At 37.3% G+C, this 12,062-nt stretch overlaps 1 pseudogene; it reads left to right on the top strand.

Annotated features, from left to right (window-relative positions):
* Window positions 1-10,448: 10,448 nt before the first annotated feature.
* Window positions 10,449-11,099, top strand: LOC121498895 (annotated as a pseudogene).
* Window positions 11,100-12,062: the final 963 nt, after the last annotated feature.

The following is a 12,062-nucleotide window of genomic DNA, read 5'->3' on the forward strand; positions in this document are numbered from 1 at the left end:
AATCAATAGGCAGACCCCAGACAGCACCTTACTCTCCAGTCAGTGGACTGCTACCTTCTCTTGAAGGACTCAAGCCCCCCATTATGCTCCATTTGTGGTTCTGTCATCAAATCAAGTTATTTCATGTAAGGCTTTCCCTCTTTTACGTATTTATATACATACTACCCTGGTTGCCTGAGGAAAATCTCTCCTTTCCACAACCTTAACTAAAGCTTATAAACATACGTCTATGGATAATGATCCCCCTATATCAAGGGACAGGAAATCCATATAAAATTAGGGAGGAAAAAGACTTTCAAATCCCTGTAACAGGCTAAATAGATCTTCATAATGTTTGTGCTAATCTGTTTCACGACTTCTGGTTAATTTCTTTCCACCTCAAGAAACTGCCTTTAAGGTCATTGTTAACTATTTCAAACACAAATTTTCTTGTTCCTGCTTTGTACTGTGTTTGCTTCATTTAAAATATATAGCATTTTGGCAACTCTAGGATTGCTCAAGAGTTTTAGGAGTTCCTCTGAGGATCTAAGCAGCCTCATTTACTACTTTCATTGAATAGAAAAATGTGTTTCAAAGTTGAAATGCATGCCAGTAGCAAATAGGAGTTTTAACTCATTATAGAATAAATTGCAAAATTGATTTGAAAGTGTATGGTTATAAACCTATAAAATACTGGCACTTGCAATGCTGTTTTAAAATAGATCTTTCTTTTACATATTAATTCTTCTGTTTTCACACTCTTTGGGCCCCATCATCCTAACAGCTGGGGCAACAGTGGGCTCTGGGGCTGCATAAGACCCTGAAATAGAATTCTTTTAAAAAAAAATCTCAGAATGCAGTCTGCCAAAGAATGTCCCTAATACCCTTCAAACAAAACAGCTGGCTGCAGGCTGGACTTTCTGAATTTATCTTCACCTGTATTCAGCAAACTTGAGAGAATACAGTTGTTCTGCTTTTTGGTGTTTGGATAGATATTTAAGTATTCTATGGATTTTTGTCCATTCAAAACTGAAAGCGTATATTTAGGCTTCGAGTCTCATAATGCACATCATGTATGTTTTTAATGTAACAAGCAGTTTAAAGCAGGAGGGACATTGAAACTAAGAAAGCTTATCTTCTGAAATTTTTGTCATTCCCTCTTTCCAGATGGATCCCTAAGTATTTGCCAAGAATGCTGCCTTTTTCACAACTTAGAATAGAAATACATAGAGAGCCATAACAATTGTTCACACTACGACTATTTTCTGCAGTTACCAATGGAAATAACAGAAATGCTAGGAAAACACATATTCATCAAAATAGCAGATTTTTTTCTTTGTGAGCTGTAATTAGCTCCTGTGCCAATTTCTATTCTCTGAATTGTTGATAGGCATTTTCTTTTTTCTTTCTTTCTTTTTTTTTTTTTTTTTTGGTGAGAGAAAAATGAATGTATTAAACTCATAAACACATCCTGACCAGATTACAAATTAGTTTCCCTGGAATACATCAGTAAATAAACACAGTCTTTGTAAAAGAGGGGCCCATCTTCCTAGAAGCGTTGATTTGGAAACATTAATTTCCTCTCTTCATGCAGCTTTGTATTTTTTGGTATACGGTAGGCATTGCAATGTCACTAGAGAAGAATAACTAGACCTTCTTTAAATACCATACACATGCACTGCATGTTAACAGCTGTAATTTCAGGGTAAAATAAGAATTATTTCATTGCAGCAACCCACTCCCTCTTCTTGCACACCAGTAAACTAGAGTTTATAATTAATATGGAAATTTGGTTCCATTTTAAAATAAAAATTACCAAGTACTTCCTATGTGCTAGACACTGTCCTAGGCAAGTAAGAAATAAATACAGTAAAATTCCTGCCTCAAGAGCCCCTGGAAGGTTCCTATGACCAATTGGAGCCTCCTGCCCTGCCTGAAGGGGACACTGGCACCCACCGCCTTCAGCTCATGGATGCTGTATGGTGCTTTGGGACCAGTGCTGCCAGACATTCTGATTTTTTTCCAAGAACATCAAAAGTGTGGTTTTAATGCATAGCTATTGATTTTCAAATACTGACAATGAATTTAAAAAGCTTAAAACCCTCTGTAGGACAATAATCCATATGTGCCTGAGAGATTGGACCCACATCTACTTTAAAAAACATTATTTAACTTTATTTTTTATTTATTTTTATTTTTTTAAAGATTTTATTTATTTATTTATTTATTCATGAGAGACACAGAGAGAGACAGAGGCAGAGACACAGGCAAAGAGAAGCAGGCTCCATGCAGGAAGCCCAATGCTGGACTTGATCCCGGGACTCCAGGATCATGCCCTGGGCCGAAGGCAGGAGCCAAACCACTGAGCCACCCAGGGATCCCCTACTTTAAAAAGTAGTTAATACATGCACATAGCTAAAAATCCAGACAGAACAAATGGTGATGTAGTGAAAAGGAATCTTCCTCCCAATCCCTTCCCATCATACCACCCTCCTCAGAGGCAGTTCCCATTCCGGTGCCCTCCAGAACCCCCAGGATCTTCAGTCTCCAGCCATTTACAAGCCTATGCTCACAGTCTTTATGTACACACCAGTGGAAATACTGTATCCACACTCATACACTTTACTTTTCTCCCTAATGGTATACTGTACATTATTAGAGTTGCTCCAAATCAACTTGCACAGAATTGCCCTCTGCATGGTTTTCCATCATCTAGAGGCATTGAGTCATCTGACCTGGTGCCTCATTGACGGAAGACAGGCATGTTGCCTGTCCTTGCTACTGCTTCAAGGACTAATCTCTTTTGCATATAATGTAACATGTGTGAGTATATCTGCAACCTAAATCCATTAATTCCTTCCAGCAGTTATTCTCCACTTGCCTGCCAATAGGAATCCCCCAGAGAGCATAAAACTGCAGGTGGCTGGGTCCCACCATGAAGATTCAAGCTATTCCTTGGCCCTCCAGGTGATGCTAAAGAGAATCCTGTGTTGAGAATCTGCCTTCCAGATCAGCCCAGGTCCCACATCCCCTGAAAGGACAGGTGCTTCCCTGCCAGTGAGAGCCTACAGAGCTGCCACATGTGCCTTTGGCCCACCTGACAAGTAAAAATCAATGTGTCATGGTAATTTTAATTGCATTTAAAAAATTCTACAAGAGTGGTTAAACACATTTGCATATTCGTATTAACTTTTTTGGTGAACTGTCTGAAAATGTATTTTGCCCATTATCTATCATGCTGTTGGTCATTCTCCTTATGTATTAAAGAGATTAGTTCTTTGTGGAATAACTTTTTAAAAAAGTATTTGTTTTCTAGCTTGTCATCGTCTTGACTGTGCTTATGGCATTTTTCTCTGTGAGGAACATTTTTATGCCACCAAATTTATCAAAAAGTGTTGGCTTCTGAGTTTTGCATCACACTGAGAAAGATCCTCTTTATTCCGAGATTATTTTTTCAAAAAAATATTTTATGGCTTCCTCCAGCATGTTAATGGTTTCATTTTTGACATTTAAAACTTTTATTCAGGGGCATCTGGGTGGCTCAGTTGATTAAGTGTTTGCCTTCAGCTCAGGTCATGATTTTATGGTCCTGGGATAGAACCCTGATTTGGGCTCCAAGCTCAGTAGGAAATCTGCTTTCCCTCTCTTTCTGCACTCCCCTGGCTTGTGCTTTCTCTCTCTCTCTCTCTCTCTCTCTCTCTCAGTCAGTTACTCACTCTCTCTCCCAAATAAATAAATAATAAAATCTTAAAAAAAGATGGTAGTTTCCATTATAAAACTTCTTTCATCAGAATTCTGCATTTATTTTGTGTATGGTATGGCTCCAGCTTTCTTATTATTTTCTTTCCAGACATTCAGACACCATAGATTGAGTAACCAATTCCCCCCTATTGACTCAAATTGTCATTTTTATCCTTTACTAAATTACTTTATGTATTTGAGTCCTAATTCTGGACATTCTATTCTGTTCCTTTTATCAAGCTACCCATGCACTAGAACAATATTATGTTTTATTAGATGATAGATTTGTAATACATTATAATAAATAATTCCTTATTACTCTTCAAAAATGTTCTGGTTTTCTTGCTTAGTATTTTTCATTATTACCTTTAGAGCCGGCTTTTCTAGTCATAATAATCCTATTGCATTTTCACAAGACATTATGTGTAATTCACTTAATTTATGGAGAACTGAGCACAAATGATCTGTGTCTTTCTAACCCTCATTTCTGTTTTCTCCCTTATTCTGAAAATTCCAGCTCTCATAGTATACTTGAAGTTCCACAAACCAATCATGTTTACCTATAAATCTTTCAACTGATTGAAAGAATCGACGGCAAGATTATGAAACACCTTCCCTGTCCCACCATCAAGGCTTGCTGCTTCCTGCCCTGGAGCTTCTGCTTAGATGCCATGTCTTCTCAGGAGACTTTGCTGTTCTCCAAGGACCAACTAACACATTGCATCGCAGAAGTCTTGTTTGCTGGTGTAAGAGAGGAGGGGCCAAATGTAAGAATTGCTAAGACAGTTGTGCAAAAATATCACAATTTTTTTTTCTGTAACTGACCTCATCCTTAATTTAAAACCTCCATATCAGGATCCCTGGGTGGCGCAGCGGTTTGGCGCCTGCCTTTGGCCCGGGGCGTGATCCTGGAGACCCGGGATCGAATCCCACATCGGGCTCCCGGTGCATGGAGCCTGCTGCTCCCTCTGCCTGTGTCTCTGCTTCTCTCTCTCTCTCTCTCTCTTTCTCTATCATAAATAAATAAAAATTTAAAAAAAAAACTTAAAAAAAAAATAAAACCTCCATATCAGCTGTGAATGAGGAGGAAAAAACCTTTGAGCTTACTAACTAATAAGCCACATTTATTTATTTATTTATTTATTTATTTATTTATTTATTCTATTCTTTTTAATTTTTTAAATATGCCACTTTTAATTTTAGAAAAGTCTTGAGAATATTTACTCAATGCAGAGCTCAAACTTGCTTCAGGGCTGTTTCTCAAGGGTCTTCCCTCCTGCCTTTTTCTCTGAGGGCATCTGAGTGTAGGAAGGGTCTATGGTGATAGTAGAAGAGGTGTTTGCATAGAATGCCACCTCTCTGGGCATCCTGCATGGTGTCCACTGAGGCGTGGCTGGTGCCTTCTGTTAGTTTTGTTTTTTAAGATTTTATTTATTTATTTATTCATGAGAGACACAAAGACAGAGGCAGAGACATAGGCAGACGGAGAAGCAGGCTCCTCTTGGGGATCCTGATGCGGGACTTGATCTGAGGACCCTGGGATCATGCCCTGAGCTGAAGGCAGATGCTCAGCCACTGAGCCACCCAGGTGTTCCTCCTTCTTCTCGTTCTGAATTTTATGCTGGTATGCACTGTTGGCCACATTTGCACAGTGCCTCAGGTTGCGAGGATCCCACACTCTGCAGCCTTTCCACTCCAACCCGAGACCTTTTCTGTGATGTTTGCACCTCCTGTTTATGATATACCTTTTATTCTGTTCTCCCTGAAAGAGTGACTGACACTCTCTGAGCCTGCCCTTGGGTACTTCTACAAGCTAATTTTTCCCTTTTTCTCTGCCTGTTGACCACAGCACTCTGCTGAGAACATTGACAGTCTTTTTAAAATTTAGCCCAGGGGATGTCACGGCCCTCTGGATTCCCCTGAAATATCCAGGCTCCTTCACTCTGTGACCTTGGTAAGGTTACTTAACTTTCTATGCCTCTATTTCCTCAGCTGTAAAACAGGGATGAAAATAGTACCTAGGTCATCATGCCATTCTGAAGATTTTTAATTTATTTATTCATGAGAGACACAGAGAGAAAACAGAGACATCGGCAGAGGGAGAAGCAGGTTTCTCACAGGAAGCCCAATGCGGGACTCGATCCCAGGACTCCAGGATCACACCATGGGCTGAAGGCAGGTGCTAAACCGCTGAGCCACCCAGGATTTCCAAAGAGTGGTTTTTAAATACTTACAATAGAGACTCTTCACCTGGGTATGAAATTATTTAAAAAATAAACTTATGCAGGGGTGCCTGGGTGTCTTAGTTTGTTAAGCACCTGACTCTTGATTTTCGCTCAGGTCATGATTTCAGGGTCGTGAGATCAAGCCCAGTTAGGATTCTCTCACTCTCTTCCTCCACTCCCCACCCCCAACTCCTGTGCACATGCCCTCCTGTGTGCCCTCTCTTTCTAAACAAACAAACAAACAAACAAACAAACAAACAAACAAACTTATGCAGAGTCTTCCACTTATGAATCTGATAGACCAAGACACTGCTGGACACTTCCCTCCCTTGCAGAAAACAACTGTGAAAGCAGGTCATAGAAAAAGGCTATCTGATAGTGTTAGTGAACGGAAGCACAGACTGATGGGAAATGCACCTGTGCTTGCAGGAAGGTGAATCTATCCAGTCAAGTTCCCGTTTCCATGGTTTTTATAGCCATGGGGCTAAGCATGGTCTGTGTGGCTCACACAACAGTGGCAGGGGTACTTTTTCTGAGAAACCATAGTGAAGCCAGGAAACTGAATGTAAGTGGGGGTAATTCTGGGATGGAAAGAGGTTTGAGTAAGGATCCTCAGTGTCTGTCCCACAGTATCTCTGACTGACCCCAGAAACATGCATGCATGTAACAGACTCAAATCAGCTCAGCTGAAGACGAAAGATCTGAACTGAAACGGAACTGCTGTTCAAGCAACCATCTGCACTTCAAGACCAGCCAAGGAAACTCCCTACTAAAACAAAGAAAACAACACTATCAGAGAAAAAATAAAAAACAAAAAACAAAAAACAATATCCAGGATCTGTTAACATTCACAATGTCTGGAATACACTTAAAATTATCCAACATGCAGAGATTTCCCCCCAAAGGAAACACATTCTCAAGATGAAAGATGATGGATTGTGTCTGACCTGGAGACGAACAGGTTGCTGGAGTGAACAGGTAGAGATATTAAAGCAGCTATTAAAACGATCTTCAATGAAGTGAGACAGAACATGTTTTTTGTCATTGAGAATTTCTGTAGAGAAATGGGGAATCTCAGCAGAGATAAAAACAGTAAAATAAGAAGCAAATAGAAGTTATAGAACTGAAAATTAGAACTGTGTTAAAAAAACTTCACTGAAAAAAAAAAATAGTCAAGTAGACACAGTAGAGGAAAGAGTAAGTGAGCTTAAAGCTAGAGCAAAAGAAATGACCAAAAATGAGAAATAGGAAAAATAAGATTTTGGAAAAAAAACAACCTTTTGTTAGATTGGATAGAATGATCAAACATCCAAGAATAACAGAAGGAAAAGAGAGAACGGGGTAGAAAAAAATATTTGAGGACTTAATAGCTGAATACTTCCTAAATTTGATGAAAGAAATGTTTAGTTACAACATGCTATATAAACAGACCACAGTGAACACAGAAAATCCAAGCCTAAGCAAGTCACACCATGTCACATTGTTAAAAGTCAAAGATAAAGAACAAATCTTGAACTCTGACACATTGCATGTAGAGGAAAAATGATGGTTAAATAGGCACCTTCTCATCAGAAACCGTTAGACAGAAAAGAACAGAATAATCTTTTGAAAACGCTGAAAGAAAAACAGCTGTCAAACTAGAATTCTATCTTTATTGAAAATATCATTTAAGAATGAAGGTAACTGCCCAGAGAAGTGGTATATTCTCTTAGATATTTTTGCAAAACCTTGCATCCAAGACCAGAAACTGGTTGCTTCAGGGACAATGGTGAGGTGTTCTGGAACACTCTTGATGCTTTTCAATTCCATTGGACATTCCTTTTTTTGGGATTGGCATGGGTGAAGGACCAAATGCACTATCCAGCACTATATTTTAAAAAGAGTCATATATGTAGTTATAGGAAAGATAAAAGAATGCAACAGATCTGCAATCAAAGACCTCATAGTGACAGCAATGGAAAATCATAGTGACAGCATGAAAAATTTATCAGTGGAAGAGGACACACAACTGGATCAATTAACAAAAAGAAAACATAGTTGCATGCCGAAATTCTCAATGCAAGGTAAATGGACTGAAAGTAAAAAGAAATGCTCAGACAAGATACGCTCTCACCTAGAATATTCTCACCATCTGTCTTATGATTTGTTCTTTTCCTATTTGAGATGTAATATATAGTATATAAATATGAAGTCTAAGAAAATAACACTTCTCCGGCTAGCACAGTGGACAGAACAGCACACAAAAGGAGATGATATTTGAATTGTATGTCAAAGTATGAGGAAAGAATTTTCATTCAGAGCAGGGGTGGAGGGGAGAAAAAGACTTACATATGAAGAAAACATATGCAAAGCACAATGTCATTTCAATTAAGCACTCTACCTCATTAAGAAGTTTAGAAAGTCTTTAAAGGCAAGGCTTAAGGTATCTACTTAATCTGTATTCCTCACACACAGTATTTTTCAAAAATGAGACCAAAAAGTCATTTTCAGATAAAGGAAAATTAAAATAATTTGTCACCAGAAGACCTGCATTACAATACCTGCTAAAGGACGTTCTTCAGGCTAAAGGAAAATGACAGCAGATGGAAACTTGAATCCTCGGGGAAAACAAGAAGAGCACTAGAAATGATGAATATCTGGATGATGCAAGAGACTATTTTGGGTCGCCTTTACTTCCAGTTTCTTTGTAAACAATTGAACTGCGTAAAGTAAAATATAATCTTTCTTGTAGGGTTTATTACATATGTAGCTATAGCACAGATAACAACTATTATGATATAGTCATATTTTTCCAGTAAGACAATGAAAATTTAAGAATGTATATTATAATTCTTAGGACAGATACCGAAAAAGCTGCAAAGGAGCGTAGCAAAAGATCAGCAGAAATATTTAACTGGAATTTTAAAAATATTCAAATAATCCAAAAAACAGAAAAGGAAAAGTAGGGGAACAATGACAACAACAACAACAACAACAACAACAAACCAGAGGAGACAAATGGAAGCTTAAATAATATATCCAACTAAACTATATTAATAATTATGGTAAGGGTTAATGGATTAAATGCTTCAAAAGATTGTCAGAATGGGTTACTAAACAAACAAAAACCAACCATTTTCTACCAGGATTCCATTCCATTTAAATATAAAGATGCAGAGAGGTTATAGTAAGTAAATGAAAAAAAGATATGCAATGCAAACAAAAAGCAAAATAATGTTTAAGGGTCTCTGTTAGTATCAAATAAAATAGATTTTAACAATATTGCATTGTCAGAGATAAAGACCAATAAAGATAAAAGGGCCAATATATCAGAAATATATAGTAATTACAAATGGGTGTGCACCCAATACATGAAGCAAATTTAACAAAATCAGGAGAAGAATCAGTCAATTCTACTTCAGTTGGAGAATTTAACAGCCGTCTCTTAACAATTGATAAACCTAGACAAAGTCATCAGAGATATAGAATATCCGAACAACATTACCAATCACTTATTTAAGTGATACTGATGACATACTCCACCACCTACAGCAGAATAAATATTTCACATTCTTTTAAAATGCAACTAGATAGAGTTTCAGTAAGATAGACTATATTCTGAGCCATAAAACAAGCCCTTGTGAATTTATTTATTTATTTTTAAAGATTTTATTTATTTATTCATAAGAGACACACAGAGAGAGAGAGGCAGAGACACAGGCAAAGGGAGGAGCAGGCTCCATACAGGCAGGTGCTAAACCGCTAAGCCACCCAGGGATCACTGCCCTCGTGAATTTAAATAGATTGAAATCATATCAAGTAGGTTCTCGCACAATAGAATTAAATTAGAAATATTAAAATAAGGCAACCGGTAAGACCCAAAATATCGTGGAAATTAAATGACTTGCTTCTAATGAACTGGATCAAAGAAAAAAAATCACAAATTAAGAAATATACAGAACTAAAGCAGGACATAGAGAAAAACTGATGGTATTACATGCCTATATTAGGAAAAAAGAAGTCTCAAATAAATGATCAAAGTAATCTTCCACCATGAGGGGAATAAATTAAGCCCAGAACAAGCTAAAAAAGGAAATAATAAAGGTAAGCACTTGATAAAGGTATCAATAGAAGAGAAAACAAGAATAATAGCTAAAACTCTTCACACTAAAAGCTAACATTTGGAAAGATTAATGTAACAAACAGATAAACCTCTAGCTGGACTCATTAGAGAAAAAGAAAGCAGACAAATTAGGAATATTAGGAATAAAAGCAAGGGAACCATTGCAGAATCTCCAGTCATTAAAAAGATAATAAGGAAATTTTATGGACTTCATGCCAATGAATTTGACAACCTAGGTAAAATGGGTAAATTCCTTGAAAGACACAAATGACCAAAACTGACACAAGAAGAAGTAGGAACATGAGCACTGCTATCTCAATTTAAAAATTGACTTTATAATTAAAAACAATTTCACAAATAGCTTTCTTCCTTGGCACATCACTGAAGATTCTGCTGTTACTATGGGCCACCACCCTGCCCAAGGTTACCAGTATTGTAAGAATAAACTGTATCCAAACTCTCACTTCTGCAGAGGCGTCCCTGATGCCAACATTTGCATCTTTGACCTGGGGTGGAAGATAGCAAAAGTGGATGAGTTCCCACTATATGGCATATGAATTTGATATATATATCAAATGAATATGAGCAGTTCTCCTCTAAAACCCTGCAGGCTCCCAGTATTTATGCCAATAAGTACTGGTGAAAAGCTGTAACAAAGATGGTTTTCACATCTAAGTGTGGCTCCACCCCTTCCACATCATCCATATCAACAAGATGTCCTGTGCTGGGATTAACATGCTCCAGACAGGTATACTGTGCAGGGTGACTTTGGGAAGTCCCAGGGCAAAGTGGTCAGAGTCCACTTAGGCCAAATAGTCATGTCCATCTGTACCAAGCTGTAGAACAAGGAGCATGTAATTGAGGCCCTACACAGGGTTCAAGTTCCCTGGCTGCCAGAAGATTCACATTTCCAAGTTCCAACTTAACTAAGTTTAATGTGGAGGAATTTGAAGACATAGTGGTTGAAAAGGAGGTCATCTCAGATGGTTTGTGGGGTCAAATACATCCCTAATCGTAGCCTCCTGGACAAATGGCAGGCTTTGCATTCATGAGAACCTCAGCACTGCCCCCTCTATTCATGCCCACCAATAAGTCTTACTTCCTGTCAAACAAAACAAAACAACTAAAGTCCAGGTGATTTCACACCTTGGATCCTATCAAACATTTAAGGAAGATATCATATCAATCCCATATAAACTCTTTTGGAAAAACAGAAGAAAGGAAACACTTTCTAATTCGTTCTAGGAAGCCAGTTTTATCCTGATTCTAAAGCCAAAGATCTCACTTTGAGATGAGAACTACAGACTAATATTCTTCAGGAACATAAATGCAGAAATGTTTGATGAGATACTAGATCAGAAAATCAAATCCAGAAATATATATATATATATATATATATATATATATATATATATATCATGAACAAGTAGAATTTATCCTGGAAATGCAAGGCCTGTTCAGTATTTAAACATTATCCAATGTAAATCAATTATATTAGTAGAATAAATGGCAAAAATATAATTATTTCAATAGATACTGAAAGACCATCTGATAAAATTTAATAGGAAAAACATGTAGCAAACTAGAAGTAGATATGAACTTCCTCAGCATGACCAAGGGCATGTACAAAAAACCTATAACTAATATATTTAGTGGTGAGAGGCTTAATCTTTTCTAGATTAAAAACATAGCAAGTATTTTGCTTTTCAGCACTGGTATTTAACATTGCATTGGCAATCCTGGCCAGTGCAATAAAATAAGAAAAAGTAATAAAAGGCATATAGGTGAGAAAAGAAGCAGTAAAAATTTTCTTATTTGCAGATGACAGAAATCTGTAAAAAAAAAAAAAAAAAAAAAAGCTATCAAATCTAAAAAGTGAATCTAGCAAGGTTGCAGAATACAAAGCCAATATATAAAAAGCAGTTGAAATTGGAGATATGACATCAGTTACAAAATGAAATAATAAAAGAAAAATGCTTCATTTACAATAGCATCAAAGGTATTTAGGAATAAAT

This window comes from Vulpes lagopus, chromosome 9, assembly GCF_018345385.1.
Source record: "Vulpes lagopus strain Blue_001 chromosome 9, ASM1834538v1, whole genome shotgun sequence".
NCBI classification, from domain to species: Eukaryota; Metazoa; Chordata; class Mammalia; order Carnivora; family Canidae; genus Vulpes; species Vulpes lagopus.